This window comes from Dendropsophus ebraccatus, chromosome 9 (assembly GCF_027789765.1).
Source record: "Dendropsophus ebraccatus isolate aDenEbr1 chromosome 9, aDenEbr1.pat, whole genome shotgun sequence".
Taxonomy (NCBI): Eukaryota; Metazoa; Chordata; class Amphibia; order Anura; family Hylidae; genus Dendropsophus; species Dendropsophus ebraccatus.
Window position 1 is genome coordinate 48,329,888 of NC_091462.1, and position 16,096 is coordinate 48,345,983.

At 45.3% G+C, this 16,096-nt stretch overlaps 1 long non-coding RNA gene across 1 annotated transcript; it reads right to left on the bottom strand.

The window, feature by feature from the left end:
- Positions 1 to 7,601: 7,601 nt before the first annotated feature.
- Positions 7,602 to 12,150, bottom strand: LOC138802078 (uncharacterized). Its single transcript, XR_011364680.1, has 3 exons — positions 11,897 to 12,150; positions 8,046 to 11,526; positions 7,602 to 7,809 (listed from the first exon to the last, which is right to left on the bottom strand). It is a non-coding gene; the product is annotated as an uncharacterized lncRNA (long non-coding RNA).
- Positions 12,151 to 16,096: the final 3,946 nt, after the last annotated feature.

Sequence of the window (16,096 nt, forward strand, 5' to 3'; positions counted from 1 at the left end):
TTGGCAGCCAATCAGATTAGAGCTTATAGGTTTTACAATTGAAGCAATGATCTGATTGGTTGCTATGTTCAATGATTGTGGCAGCCAATCAGATTAGTGTTTATAGGTTTGGCACTTGAAGCAATGATCTGATTTGTTGCTATGTTCAATGATTGTGGCAGCCAATCGGATAAGTGCTTATAGGTTTGACAACTGAAGCAATGATCTGATTGGTTGCTTTGGTCAATTATGATACTAATCTTTCTCTATTACAAGAGCTGTAATCACATGATGTCCTATGGGGGGTCATGGGAAATATAATGTAAATAGACACAATGGTGAAATAATGGTATATTAGTGACAGTGGGGAGATTTATCAAACATGGTGTACAAGTGAAACTGGCTCAGTTGCCCCTAGCAACCAATCAGATTCCACCTTTCATTTTCCAAAGAGTCTATGAGGAATGAAAGGTGAAATCTGATTGGTTGCTAGGGACAACTAAGCAAGTTCTACTTTACACCAGTTTGATCATTTTCCCCAGTGTTTCTTTATGTGTGCGGCCTCAGGTGTACAATGTGGTGGTCTGCATCGCATTATGTAACAGAGAAGACGCATCACTACTGGGAAGATTAATAATAACTGTCTACTCACATGATTTGTGGGCAGGGGGCGTGGAAAGGTGGGGAGGAGGCATGGCTCATTTATCAAGGTTTATATTTAGAAACCGATGTAAATTTATGTATAATTCCTGCACCAAGCACGGGTCACCCCAGATTCACTAAGAGGTGCCTCTTTGTAAATCCTGTAGGGTGAATGGGAAATAGGCTTTATCTAAGACTGGCGTAGGTGTAAATGTCCCCCAGAGAGTGTATATTTAGACTAGACAGTCTAAGAATGCACAAGATTTATCTCACAGGGCTCCCTGCTGCCAACCTGTACATACAGCGAATACCCTTAGAAAACCTGTCCTGCTCTGGACAGTTCCTGACCCAGGAATGAGCACTGTGTCACACCAAAAAAATACTTCCCACAGGGCAGAACTTTCTGCAGGGCATACAGCAGGTGATTTGGCCAGGGCAAGAATAGCATAAAAGCTCCTAGATGTTCAGGTTCATGCAGGAGATCCAATGCTATTCCAGAGCAGGTCCCCAGCAATTACATTTAGCATACCTCCCAACCGTCCCGGATCAAGCGGGACTCTCCCGATTTTCGGGTGATGTCCCGCTGTCCCGGAACGGCCCCCCTGTGTCCCGCCACCCCCCCTCATGGCGTCACTGAAGCTATCTGACAGTGTCGGCGGCCCCTGCGGCTGCTGACAGTGTCAGATGGCTTCAGGGAGCAGACAGTCACATGCAGAGAGCTTCTGGAGCACACAGCCTCTGTTACAGGAGCTGTGACCACATATACTATATACCTGTGCCAGGTATATAGTATATACTGATAGCAGGCATTCACTGAGCTCTCACTGTATCTAAAGACCATTTGGACATTAGCATTTCAAAGGCCCAGAGTCCAGGAAGAAGCTAATTTAACTAGTTGGTCACCATTCTTCATGCCCCCACTGTAAGGTATATGAGTGGTCTTAGGGTGGAGTCCATAGATGGGTTGGGACAATTCCTAGGGGATATAAACCATGTTATACTCTAGGTCTCGCTCTCTTTCCTGCGGCCCTGGACGAACAAGCACTTAGGAACAGGTATAATATATGTGGCCTTCTGTGTGTGTATATAGCAATATAAGTATAATAGCATCACAGTAGACTGTATACGTGTACATATAGATATTCTAGGTATAAGTGTGTGTTGCTATAGATATATATGCTGTTTATGCATGAGTTTCTATATGTACATGTAATAGTGGTCGGCTGCTGGATGTGGCTTTGTTAGTAAGTATAGATCCAGGATACGGTGTGGGATCTGGATATATGTTATACTGTATATACATACACATTATTGGTCACATGGTGCTTGGTATCCAGGGGGGTAGGAAAGGAGGCAGCTGTGTGTGGTTGTGATCTCTATGTAATGTATTGTATTTGTATATAATGTATAATGTCCTTGTCATCTTTGTTAGTTGTTGGTAAAGTTGTTTTATATATATCTGCGAGGGTTGTATGTTACTCCAGTAGTGGAAGAAGGACCGGTGGGTGTGTATACTATATATAATACAGAGTAAGCGGCCTATACAGGAAACAAAGGTACTAGACTAGGAGCGGACCAAAGGGACATACCAGAACCAAAATCAATCCCTTTATCAGCCTCACACACAGGTCAGCTGCTGCCCCGGAAGCTCTCTGCTCCAGCCCCGCACAGTACCTGCATTCCTCTTCTCTCCTCCTCTCTCCTGTTTGCTGCCGCGGCTGCTGGTGACGTCACAGGTCAGTGAAAGGTCAGAGAGAAGAAGAAAGCAGGAGCCGCGGGGCTGGAGCTGCGGGGGCAGGGGGCTGTGTGTCAGGCTGCCTCTCTCCTGCTCTGTTCCTGACTACCTGTGACCACAGCAGCAGCTGGGAGAAGACAGACAGCTCAGTGACTGATCCCTGACTAGGTGAGTCTATTTTTTTTTATTATTTTCTATTAGGGATGGGTCTGCCTGGAAGGGGGGGGGGGGTGGATACTAAACTGGGACCTATTATGAGAGGGGGGATTACTACACTGGGACCTATGATGGGGGGATACTACACTGGGACATATGATGGGGGAGATACTACACTGGGACCTATGATGGGGGGGATACTACACTGAGACCTATGATGGGGGGATACTACACCTATGATGAGAGGAGGGATTACTACACTGGGACCTATGATGGGGGGATACTACACTGGGACCTATGATGGGGGGATACTACACTGGGACCTATGATGGGGGGGATACTACACTGGGACCTATGATGGGGGGGGGGATACTACACTGGGACCTATGATGGGGGGGGGATACTACACTGGGACCTATGATGGGGGGGGAATACTACACTGGGACCTATGATTGGGGGGAATACTACACTGGGACCTATGATGGGGGGGAATACTACAGTGGGACCTATGATGAGAGGGGGGATTACTACACTGGGACCTATGATGGGGGGATACTACACTGGGACCTATGATGGGGGGATACTACACTGGGACCTATGATGGGGGGGATACTACACTGGGACCTATGATGGGGGGGATACTACACTGGGACCTATGATGGGGGGATACTACACTGGGACCAATGATGGGGGGGATAATACACTGGGACCTATAATGGGGGGGATACTACACTGGGACCTATGATGGGGGGATACTACACTGGGACCTATGGTGAGGGGGGGATACTACACTGGGACCTATGATGGGGAGGATACTACACTGGGACATATGATGGGGGGGATTACTACACTGGGACCTATGATGGGGGGGGGATTACTACACTGGGACCTATGATGGGGGGGGATTACTACACTGGGACCTATGATGGGGGGGATTACTACACTGGGACCTATGATGGGGGGGATTACTACAATGGGACCTATGATGAGGGGGGATTACTACACTGGGACCTATGATGGGGGGGGGAATACTACACTGGGACCTATGATGGGGGGATACTACACTGGGACCTATGATGGGGGGGATACTACACTGGGACCTATGATGGGGGGGATTACTACAGTGGGACCTATGATGAGGGGGGGATTACTACACTGGGACCTATGATGGGGGGGGGGATACTACACTGGGACCTCTGATGGGGGGGAATACTACACTGGGACCTTTGATGGGGGGATACTACACTGGGACCTATGATGGGGGGATACTACACTGGGACCTATGATGGGGGGGGATACTACACTGGGACCTATGATGGGGGGGAATACTACACTGGGACCTATGATGGGGGGGATTACTACACTGGGACCTATGATGGGGGGGATTACTACACTGGGACCTATGATGGGGGGGATTACTACACTGGGACCTATGATGGGGGGCGGGATACTACACTGGGACCTATGATGGGGGGGGATACTGCACTGGGACCTATGATGAGAGGGGGGATTACTACACTGGGACCTATGATGAGAGGGGGATTACTACACTGGGACCTATGATGAGAGGGGGGATTACTACACTGGGACCTATGATGGGGGGGGGATTACTACACTGGGACCTATGATGAGAGGGGGGATTACTACACTGGGACCTATGATGAGAGGGGGATTACTACACTGGGACCTATGATGAGAGGGGGGATTACTACACTGGGACCTATGATGAGAGGGGGGATTACTACACTGGGACCTATGATGGGGGGGGATTACTACCCCGGGACCTATGATGGGGGGGATACTACACTGGGACCTATGATGGGGGGGGGAATACTACACTGGGACCTATGATGGGGGGATACTACACTGGGACCTATGATGGGGGGATACTACACTGGGACCTATGATGGGGGGATACTACACTAGGACCTATGATGGGGGGGATACTACACTGGGACCTATGATGGGGGGAATACTACAGTGGGACCTATGATGGGGGGGATTCCTACACTGGGACCTATGATGGGGGGGATTACTACACTGGGGCCTATGATGGGGGGGATTACTACACTGGGACCTATGATGGGGGGGATACTACACTGGGACCTATGATGGGGGGGATACTACACTGGGACCTATGATGAGAGGGGGGATTACTACACTGGGACCTACGATGAGAGGGGGGATTACTACACTGGGACCTATGATGAGAGGGGGGATTACTACACTGGGATTAACAAAGTGAGGGGGGATTACTACAGGGGGATTAACAAATGGGGGATTACTACGGGGGATTTACTAGGGAGAGGGGGGATTGCTACAGTGTGTGGGGGAGATGGGGGCTACTACAGTGTGTCCTATGGGGAGATGGGGGTTACTACAGTGGGATATGGAGGCACAGAGGGGTCTGTACCATATGGGCACAGAGAGTTACTGTGAAGCAGATGAGGATGATACTGGAGAGAGGAGCCTAAAATGTTTGTCTCGCAGATGGCCGGAGAGGTTTTCAAGATGGCCGTGCATGATGGCGAAGAACCACAAAAGTGATCAACAAGAGAAGACGTCCCCTGTGAGTCACTGAATAACTGCAATATAATCACCTATAAGGACAGCAGGTATACAGCCTCATCTACCGCTATATGGTCAGTGCTGAGGGAGAGAACTGCTCTGTGTATAGTGGATGTTATGTAGTAATGGTATAAGGGGGGATAAGTCACTATGTGGTGAAGATCTGGTGGTAAAATTTGTTTCCTATATAATGGTAATAGGTGATGCGGTTATGGAGGTGTGGCTATGGGGGCGTGTCTATAGGGGGCGTGGCCCATTGCCTTGACTGTCCCTCTTTCCTTCCAGCAAAAGTTGGGAGGTATGCATTTAGCGTCAGTGATTTCTGCTGTTACACCTATCACTGTTCTCCCATCTGTGTTGATAAAAAGAGCACTGCTGAGAAATGACCTGTGCAGAACAAGAAGTCTCAGCTTCATCTCAGGGTGGCCATACACCTTCAATAACTGAAGGTCGAGCGAATGTTCAGCCGGCAGTTATCTTTCCCATACTCCCTAAACACAGGAACATTTGGCCAAACGATCCTGTGTTCTCTTTGCGGAGACGACGGTTAATAATCTTTCAATGGTCAGTTGGGAGACACCCATACACCTTATACTGGTGGCAGGTACTGCCAACTGAAGTTTAAAGTATATTGGGACCTTTAACCCCTAGACGACCCTGGACGTAGGGTTACGTCATGGAAGTCTGTCCCCAGACGACCCATGACGTAACCTTACGTCATGGGTGTTATTCCCGCTATGAAGCGCGCTCCGGAGCGGAGCGCGCTTCATAGGAGGTGGGGGCCTGCTGCAGTGAGCAGCCGGGACCTCACCGGTAATGACACGCTGCAGCGATCGCGCTGCCGCGTGTCATTAACCCCTTAAACGCCGCGATCGCGGCGCGACCGCAGCGTTTAAGTGTAAGTGACAGGGGGAGTCCACTGTCACTTACCGATCGTGACCCCCGCAGTGTGACTGCGGGGGTCCCGATCGGTAAAACGGACTGCTGGAGGTCTCTCACCTGCCTCCGTGCGGTCCGATCGGCGATCTGCTACTCTAAGCCTGCACAGGCAGGCTCAATGAGCAGATCGCCGATAACACTGATCAATGCTATGCCTATGGCATAGCATTCATCAGTGTAGAAATCAAACTAATGTATGTACAAGTCCCCCAAAGGGACTTCAAAAGTGTAAAAAAAAAAAAGTTCAAAACACTATTACACTACCCCAAAACCCCTCCCCCAATAAAAGTCTAAATCACCCCCCTTTCCCATTATATAAATAAAACATATAAAAATGAATAAATAGATAAACATATAATATACCGTAGCGTGCGTAATTGTCCGATCTATTAAAATATAACAAGCGTCATTGCGACCGGTAAACGGCGTACACGAAAAGAGGGGAAAAAGTGCGCAGATTACCGATTTTATGTTACATTATATATTAAAAAAAATCAATAAAAAGTGATCAAAACGTCCGATCTTCACAAATATGGTATTAATAAAAACTAGAGATCATGGCGGAAAAAATGACACCCCATACAGCCCCATAGGTGAAAAAATAAAACCGTTATAAGCGTCACAATAGGCCCATTTTATTAATATTTAATTGCCAAAAAAAAGGTTTCATAAAAAAAAATATATATAACATTAGAGAATCTGTGTAACCTGCATATGGTTGTGTTCGGGCTGACCTATAGAATAATAGTGTCATGTCGCTGTTACCATATAGTGCATTACGTAGACACAGGAACCCCCCAAACGTTACCATATTGCATTCTTTCTTACGATTTCACCTATTTATATCTTCATAAATAATATATTTGGAATTCCATCATACATGTTATGGTAAAATGAATGACGCCATTACAAAGTACAACTATTCCTGTAAAAAAAAAGCACTTACATGGCTTTTAGATAGAAAACTGAGAGTGCTAGAGCTCTTAGAAGGGGAGGAGGGAAAAACGAAAGCACTAAGATCAAAATTTGCGCGGTCCACTGGGTCATTTTGGGCCTGGTCCTCAAAGGGTTAAACCAGGCAAACAAAACTGAAGATCTCAGGATTATTTTATAATATAGATAGTGAAATGAAAGTTTTTGAAAACATTACAAAAAATTCTGCCATGTTCATCAGCTTAAAGGGGTAGTCCACCCCAAAAAAATTTCTTTCAAATCAACTGCTGCCATGAAGTGCCAGAGATTTGTAATTTACTTCTATTAAAAAATCTCAAGCCTTCCAGTACTTATCAGCTGTTGTATGCCCAACAGGAAGTTGTATTATTTACAGTCTAGAGAGCAGGAGAGGTTTTCTATGGGGATTTGCTACTGCTCTGGACAGTTCCTGACATGGACAGAGGTGGCAGCAGAGAGCGCTGTGTCAGACTGGAAAGAAAACACCACTTTCTGCTGGACAAACAGCAGCTGATAAGTACTGGAAGACTTAAGATTTTTTAATAGAAGTGAATTACAAATCTCTGGCACTTTATGGCACCAGTTGATTTGAAAGAAAATTTTTTTGGGTGGACTACCCCTTTAAGTCAGATTCAATAAAACAAATTACAAAAATGAGACGTTCAATAGTTTTAATTTACAAATAACCCAGCATCTTTCTTGATAGTAGGAGTGCATCTCAAGAGCTTCAGATCTTCTTCCATCACACTTGGCTGAACAACCACTTCTGACTGGACAGTCATAGCTGCGTGGGAATCCAAGCTCCAGATACTGCTCCACCATCCTCCTGTATGAATTTACTGTGTGGAACATAGAAGATTGTCAGCAGAAAAAGGCCAACTAGTCCATCTAGTCTGTCTTTCTATTATTCAATTTATTATTATCCTAGGATAGCTATATGTAAATTCCAGGCAGGTTTACATTCAGTTACATTACATTTTCTAACCACATCTGCTTGGAGGCTGTTCCCAGCATCTACTAACTTTTCAGTAAAGTAATATATTATAATATCGCTTCTGATCTTTCCCCAACTAACCTCATACTGTGTCCCTTTGTTCTTGAGTTCAATTTGTCATTAAGGTCCAGAGCCCCAGGAACACCAGAGAAGCTTCCATGTGTCATATGTGTCCTCCAGAGCCCAGTTTCTCTCTTCAGCTCACAATGAAAGAGAAGCATTAAAAGATGGTGAGATCTTTCAACAGAACACAGCCAAATCTACACAACCACATGTATTGCTTTATATAGGACATAATCTCTTATTTTACTTATATAGAACACCCAAAATTTATACATATGTACAAAATGCAGATACAGGTAAGAAAATATAGGCATGATAACAGCCTTCACCTGTAGCTAACATCTTGCCCATAAATGACAAATATAATGTGTTAACACATTTTTATCCTTCCAATACATTATTTGATTTAAAAAAAAAAAAAAAAAAAAGCAGCTACCCGTAGAACAAGATCACACCCATCAGCCACACAGAGGCTGATGGTAACAGTCTTAGTCGAAGTCTTAGTCGGGTAGTCAAATGTCCAAGGTCTTCTTTGTTGTTCAATTTTCTTTCTGGCTGCTGCATCTTCTTGTACAAAGAGATCCACGGCTACTTCTAGCACATGATCACAGACGTAAGCCACAACTATCATACAGCATACAACATTCTCATGTGCAATATTTGGAAGATAGCAATTTTCGTCTTTAGAAGGCTTCTTCTTTTTTATCCAGTTTTCTTACTGGCCACTGCATCTTTTTTTCAGAAAGGAATCCACAGCTACTTCTAGCACATGATAACAGACAAAGGCCACAATTTCATACAGCATACAACATTCACATGCGCAATATTTGGAAGATAGCCTGTGGTGAGAAATGATGGGTAGCATACCAGTCTTCATCTTTAGCTGAAGGAGCGTAGTCCTTTGTCCCAGGTCTTCTTGTTTAGTCTTCCTTCTGGCCACTGCATCTTCTTGCAGAAGAAATTAACAGCTACTTCTAGCACATGATCACAGACATAAGCCACAACTATCAAACAGCATACAACATTCACATGCGCAATATTTTGAAGATAGCCTGTGGTGAGAAATAACGGATATGATAGCAGTCTTTGTCTTCAAATAGCTTCCTGCCCAAGGAAGTAGTCATCTGTCCCAGGTCTTCTTTGTTGTCCAATTTTCTTTCTGACCACTGAATCTTCTTGCAGAAGAAATCCACAGCTACTTCTAGCACATGATGACAGACATAGGCCACAACTATCATACAGCATACAACATTCACATGTGCAAAATTTGGAAGATAGCCTGTGGTTAGAAATAGAGGATAAGTTAGTCTTCAACTTCAGATTTCTTCTTGCCAAAGGAGGGTAGCCATCTATCCTAGGCCCTCTGTTTTGTTCAGCTTTCTTTCTGGCCACGGCATCTTCTTGCAGAAAGAAATCCACAGCTACTTCTAGCACATGATCACAGACATAAGCCACAACTGTCATACAGCATACAACATTCACATGCGCAATATTTGGAAGATAGCCTGTGGTGAGAAATGATAGGTAGCATACCAGTCTTCATCTTTAGATGAAGGAGGGTAGTCCTCTGTCCCAGGTCTTCTCGTTTCGTCTTCCTTTTGGCCACTGCATCTTCTTGCAGAAGAAATCCACAGCTACTTCTAGCACATGATCACAGACATAAGCCACAACTATCATACAGCATACAACATTCACATGCGCAATATTTGGAAGATAGCCTGTGGTTAGAAATAGAGGATAAGTTAGTCTTCAACTTCAGATGTCTTCTTGCCAAAGGAGGGTAGCCATCTATCCTAGGCCCTCTGATTTGTTCAGCTTTCTTTCTGGCCATGGCATCTTATGCAGAAAGAAATCCACAGCTACTTCTAGCACATGATCACAGACATAATCCACAACTATCAAACAGCATACAACATTCACATGTGCAATATTTTGAAGATAGCCTGTGGTGAGAAATGACGGATATGAAAGCAGTCTTTGTCTTCAAATAGATTCCTGCCCAAGGAAGTAGTCATCTGTCCCAGGTCTTCTTTGTTGTCCAATTTTCTTTCTGACCACTGAATCTTCTTGCAGAAGAAATCCACAGCTACTTCTAGCACATGATGACAGACATAAGCCACAACTATCATACAGCATACAACATTCACATGTGCAAAATTTGAAAGATAGCCTGTGGTTAGAAATAGCGGATATGTTAGTCTTCAACTTCAGATTTCTTCTTGCCAAAGGAGGGTAGCCATCTATCCTAGGCCCTCTGTTTTGTTCAGCTTTCTTTTTGGCCACTGCATCTTCTTGCAGAAAGAAATCCACAGCTACTTCTAGCACATGATGACAGACATAAGCCACAACTATCATACAGCATACAACATTCACATGTGCAATATTTGGAATATAGCCTGTGATGAGAAATGATAAGTAGCATACCAGTCTTCATCTTTAGCTAAAGGAGGGTAGCCCTCTGTCTCAGGTCTTCTTGTTTAGTCTTCCTTCTGGCCACTGCATCTTCTTGCAGAAGAAATCCACAGCTACTTCTAGCACATGATCACAGACATAAGCCACAACTATCATACAGCATACAACATTCACATGTGCAAAATTTGGAAGAAATCCTGTGGCGAGAAATGATGGAAATGATAGCAGTCTTCATCTTCAGATGACTTCTTGCCAAAGGAGCGTAGTCATCTGTTCCAGGTCTTCATTTTTATTCAATTTTATTTTAGGCCACTGCATCTTCTAGGAGAAAGAAATCCACAACTACTTCTAGCACATGATCACAGACATAGGCCACAACTATCATACATCATACAACATTCACATGTGCAATATTTGGAAGATAGTATGTTGTGAAAAATGACAGATATAATAACAGTCTTCGGCTTCAGCTGGCTTTAGTCATCTGCTCCAGATCTTCCTTTTTTATGATGGGAAGTATAATAGTCTTTATCCCTAGCTGGAGTATTTCCCTTAGGCGATAGTAACTTGTCCCAGGACTTTTATTAGATTTTCATTCCTGGCAATACAGTGTGTTACAAAGGGAAACCCTAGATTGTGTACCATCTTTAGTTGTGGTATTCTGTGTTCTTTTTCCAAATAATGTATTTATCAGGAGGTTTTTTATTTTTTTATTTTGCCCAACAAATTTAGCAAAACTTATATTATGGCTACCCCAGCACATACGCTTTGTTGACCACATATTCCTCTAATAAATAACATTGATACAAACTTAAGGCAACCAGTGTTCAGAGCAGAGCAGTGTCGGACTTGCCCACCAGAGGATCCTGCGGTGGGCCCCTAGCTTTAGAACCTGCACTAACACTAACTGACATGTAGTTTCTCACTGTTTTTTCATTGGTGGGCCCCCAGGATCATTTCCTCTGGTGGGCCCCAGATACCCCAGTCCAACACTGGAGCAGAATTGCCCAATCCCCCTATAGTAATGTTAGATAGACGTCACCTGTAGCCTTTGCCCCAGGATCATTCTCTCTCCTGTGTTCGGCATCTTTAAAAAAAAGAAGAAACATTTGGGAAGTGTATCAACACTGTTTAACAGAACGACAGTCGTTCCCATAGCAACCAATCAGAGCCCAGCTCTCATTTTATAACATTGTTATTTCCAGCGAACCTTTTAATTAAAAATCTGGTTTATGTCAATGACTAATACATGTGTGTGTGTGTAACATGGATACAAGAATGAAGGTTATTATGGATGTGTCCATAACCATACCTGGTATATTCAGAGTACAGTCATATCCAGTAACAACGCAAAGAAACAGCATTTAATCCCTTTATTAGAAAACAACATAATAGATGTTATACTTTTCCCATTGTCTTCACCATTCATCCCCACCACACCTTGCACACAGTCCCACCTGTATTATGGTTCAGTGGTCTCCATCCTGTGGCACTCCAGCATTCACATGTAGGATGTTGTTCCAATCACGTCCCAGGTGGAGTTGCCTTTGTATCAGTAGATGGAGGACGCTCCTATGATGAATATTTTGGGGTGTGGTTTCTCTGGTGGCAGCAGGCTGTGTATGTGATCTGTATATCTGATCTTTGTTTCCTTGAGATGTTGTCATGTCAACAAGAGGCATTGTGACATCACTTTGTTTTTCTTACTACTTTGGCAGCCAATCAGATTAGAGCTTATAGGTTTTACAATTGAAGCAATGATCTGATTGGTTGCTATGTTCAATGATTGTGGCAGCCAATCAGATTAGTGTTTATAGGTTTGGCACTTGAAGCAATGATCTGATTTGTTGCTATGTTCAATGATTGTGGCAGCCAATCGGATAAGTGCTTATAGGTTTGACAACTGAAGCAATGATCTGATTGGTTGCTTTGGTCAATTATGATACTAATCTTTCTCTATTACAAGAGCTGTAATCACATGATGTCCTATGGGGGGTCATGGGAAATATAATGTAAATAGACACAATGGTGAAATAATGGTATATTAGTGACAGTGGGGAGATTTATCAAACATGGTGTACAAGTGAAACTGGCTCAGTTGCCCCTAGCAACCAATCAGATTCCACCTTTCATTTTCCAAAGAGTCTATGAGGAATGAAAGGTGAAATCTGATTGGTTGCTAGGGACAACTAAGCAAGTTCTACTTTACACCAGTTTGATCATTTTCCCCAGTGTTTCTTTATGTGTGCGGCCTCAGGTGTACAATGTGGTGGTCTGCATCGCATTATGTAACAGAGAAGACGCATCACTACTGGGAAGATTAATAATAACTGTCTACTCACATGATTTGTGGGCAGGGGGCGTGGAAAGGTGGGGAGGAGGCATGGCTCATTTATCAAGGTTTATATTTAGAAACCGATGTAAATTTATGTATAATTCCTGCACCAAGCACGGGTCACCCCAGATTCACTAAGAGGTGCCTCTTTGTAAATCCTGTAGGGTGAATGGGAAATAGGCTTTATCTAAGACTGGCGTAGGTGTAAATGTCCCCCAGAGAGTGTATATTTAGACTAGACAGTCTAAGAATGCACAAGATTTATCTCACAGTGCTCCCTGCTGCCAACCTGTACATACAGCAAATACCCTTAGAAAACCTGTCCTGCTCTGGACAGTTCCTGACCCAGGAATGAGCACTGTGTCACACCAAAAAAATACTTCCCACAGGGCAGAACTTTCTGCAGGGCATACAGCAGGTGATTTGGCCAGGGCAAGAATAGCATAAAAGCTCCTAGATGTTCAGGTTGATGCAGGAGATCCAATGCTATTCCAGAGCAGGTCCCCAGCAATTACATTTAGCATACCTCCCAACCGTCCCGGATCAAGCGGGACTCTCCCGATTTTCGGGTGATGTCCCGCTGTCCCGGAACGGCCCCCCTGTGTCCCGCCACCCCCCCTCATGGCGTCACTGAAGCTATCTGACAGTGTCGGCGGCCCCTGCGGCTGCTGACAGTGTCAGATGGCTTCAGGGAGCAGACAGTCACATGCAGAGAGCTTCTGGAGCACACAGCCTCTGTTACAGGAGCTGTGACCACATATACTATATACCTGTGCCAGGTATATAGTATATACTGATAGCAGGCATTCACTGAGCTCTCACTGTATCTAAAGACCATTTGGACATTAGCATTTCAAAGGCCCAGAGTCCAGGAAGAAGCTAATTTAACTAGTTGGTCACCATTCTTCATGCCCCCACTGTAAGGTATATGAGTGGTCTTAGGGTGGAGTCCATAGATGGGTTGGGACAATTCCTAGGGGATATAAACCATGTTATACTCTAGGTCTCGCTCTCTTTCCTGCGGCCCTGGACGAACAAGCACTTAGGAACAGGTATAATATATGTGGCCTTCTGTGTGTGTGTATATAGCAATATAAGTATAATAGCATCACAGTAGACTGTATACGTGTACATATAGATATTCTAGGTATAAGTGTGTGTTGCTATAGATATATATGCTGTTTATGCATGAGTTTCTATATGTACATGTACTAGTGGTCGGCTGCTGGATGTGGCTTTGTTAGTAAGTATAGATCCAGGATACGGTGTGGGATCTGGATATATGTTATACTGTATATACATACACATTATTGGTCACATGGTGCTTGGTATCCAGGGGGGTAGGAAAGGAGGCAGCTGTGTGTGGTTGTGATCTCTATGTAATGTATTGTATTTGTATATAATGTATAATGTCCTTGTCATCTTTATGTTGTTAGTAAAGTTGTTTTATATATATCTGCGAGGGTTGTATGTTACTCCAGTAGTGGAAGAAGGACCGGTGGGTGTGTATACTATATATAATACAGAGTAAGCGGCCTATACAGGAAACAAAGGTACTAGACTAGGAGCGGACCAAAGGGACATACCAGAACCAAAATCAATCCCTTTATCAGCCTCACACACAGGTCAGCTGCTGCCCCGGAAGCTCTCTGCTCCAGCCCCGCACAGTACCTGCATTCCTCTTCTCTCCTCCTCTCTCCTGTTTGCTGCCGCGGCTGCTGGTGACGTCACAGGTCAGTGAAAGGTCAGAGAGAAGAAGAAAGCAGGAGCCGCGGGGCTGGAGCTGCGGGGGCAGGGGGCTGTGTGTCAGGCTGCCTCTCTCCTGCTCTGTTCCTGACTACCTGTGACCACAGCAGCAGCTGGGAGAAGACAGACAGCTCAGTGACTGATCCCTGACTAGGTGAGTCTATTTTTTTTAATTATTTTCTATTAGGGATGGGTCTGCCTGGAAGGGGGAGGGGTGGATACTAAACTGGGACCTATTATGAGAGGGGGGATTACTACACTGGGACCTATGATGGGGGGATACTACACTGGGACATATGATGGGGGAGATACTACACTGGGACCTATGATGGGGGGGATACTACACTGAGACCTATGATGGGGGGATACTACACCTATGATGAGAGGAGGGATTACTACACTGGGACCTATGATGGGGGGATACTACACTGGGACCTATGATGGGGGGATACTACACTGGGACCTATGATGGGGGGGATACTACACTGGGACCTATGATGGGGGGATACTACACTGGGACCTATGATGGGGGGGGGGATACTACACTGGGACCTATGATGGGGGGGGAATACTACACTGGGACCTATGATTGGGGGGAATACTACACTGGGACCTATGATGGGGGGGAATACTACAGTGGGACCTATGATGAGAGGGGGGATTACTACACTGGGACCTATGATGGGGGGATACTACACTGGGACCTATGATGGGGGGATACTACACTGGGACCTATGAGGGGGGGGATACTACACTGGGACCTATGATGGGGGGGATACTACACTGGGACCTATGATGGGGGGATACTACACTGGGACCAATGATGGGGGGGATAATACACTGGGACCTATAATGGGGGGGATACTACACTGGGACCTATGATGGGGGGATACTACACTGGGACCTATGGTGAGGGGGGGATACTACACTGGGACCTATGATGGGGAGGATACTACACTGGGACATATGATGGGGGGGATTACTACACTGGGACCTATGATGGGGGGGGGGATTACTACACTGGGACCTATGATGGGGGGGGATTACTACACTGGGACCTATGATGGGGGGGGATTACTACACTGGGACCTATGATGGGGGGGATTACTACAATGGGACCTATGATGAGGGGGGATTACTACACTGGGACCTATGATGGGGGGGGGAATACTACACTGGGACCTATGATGGGGGGATACTACACTGGGACCTATGATGGGGGGGATACTACACTGGGACCTATGATGGGGGGGATTACTACAGTGGGACCTATGATGAGGGGGGGATTACTACACTGGGACCTATGATGGGGGGGGGATACTACACTGGGACCTCTGATGGGGGGGAATACTACACTGGGACCTTTGATGGGGGGATACTACACTGGGACCTATGATGGGGGGATACTACACTGGGACCTATGATGGGGGGGGATACTACACTGGGACCTATGATGGGGGGGAATACTACAGTGGGACCTATGATGGGGGGGATTACTACACTGGGACCTATGATGGGGGGGATTACTACACTGGGACCTATGATGGGGGGGATTACTACACTGGGACCTATGATG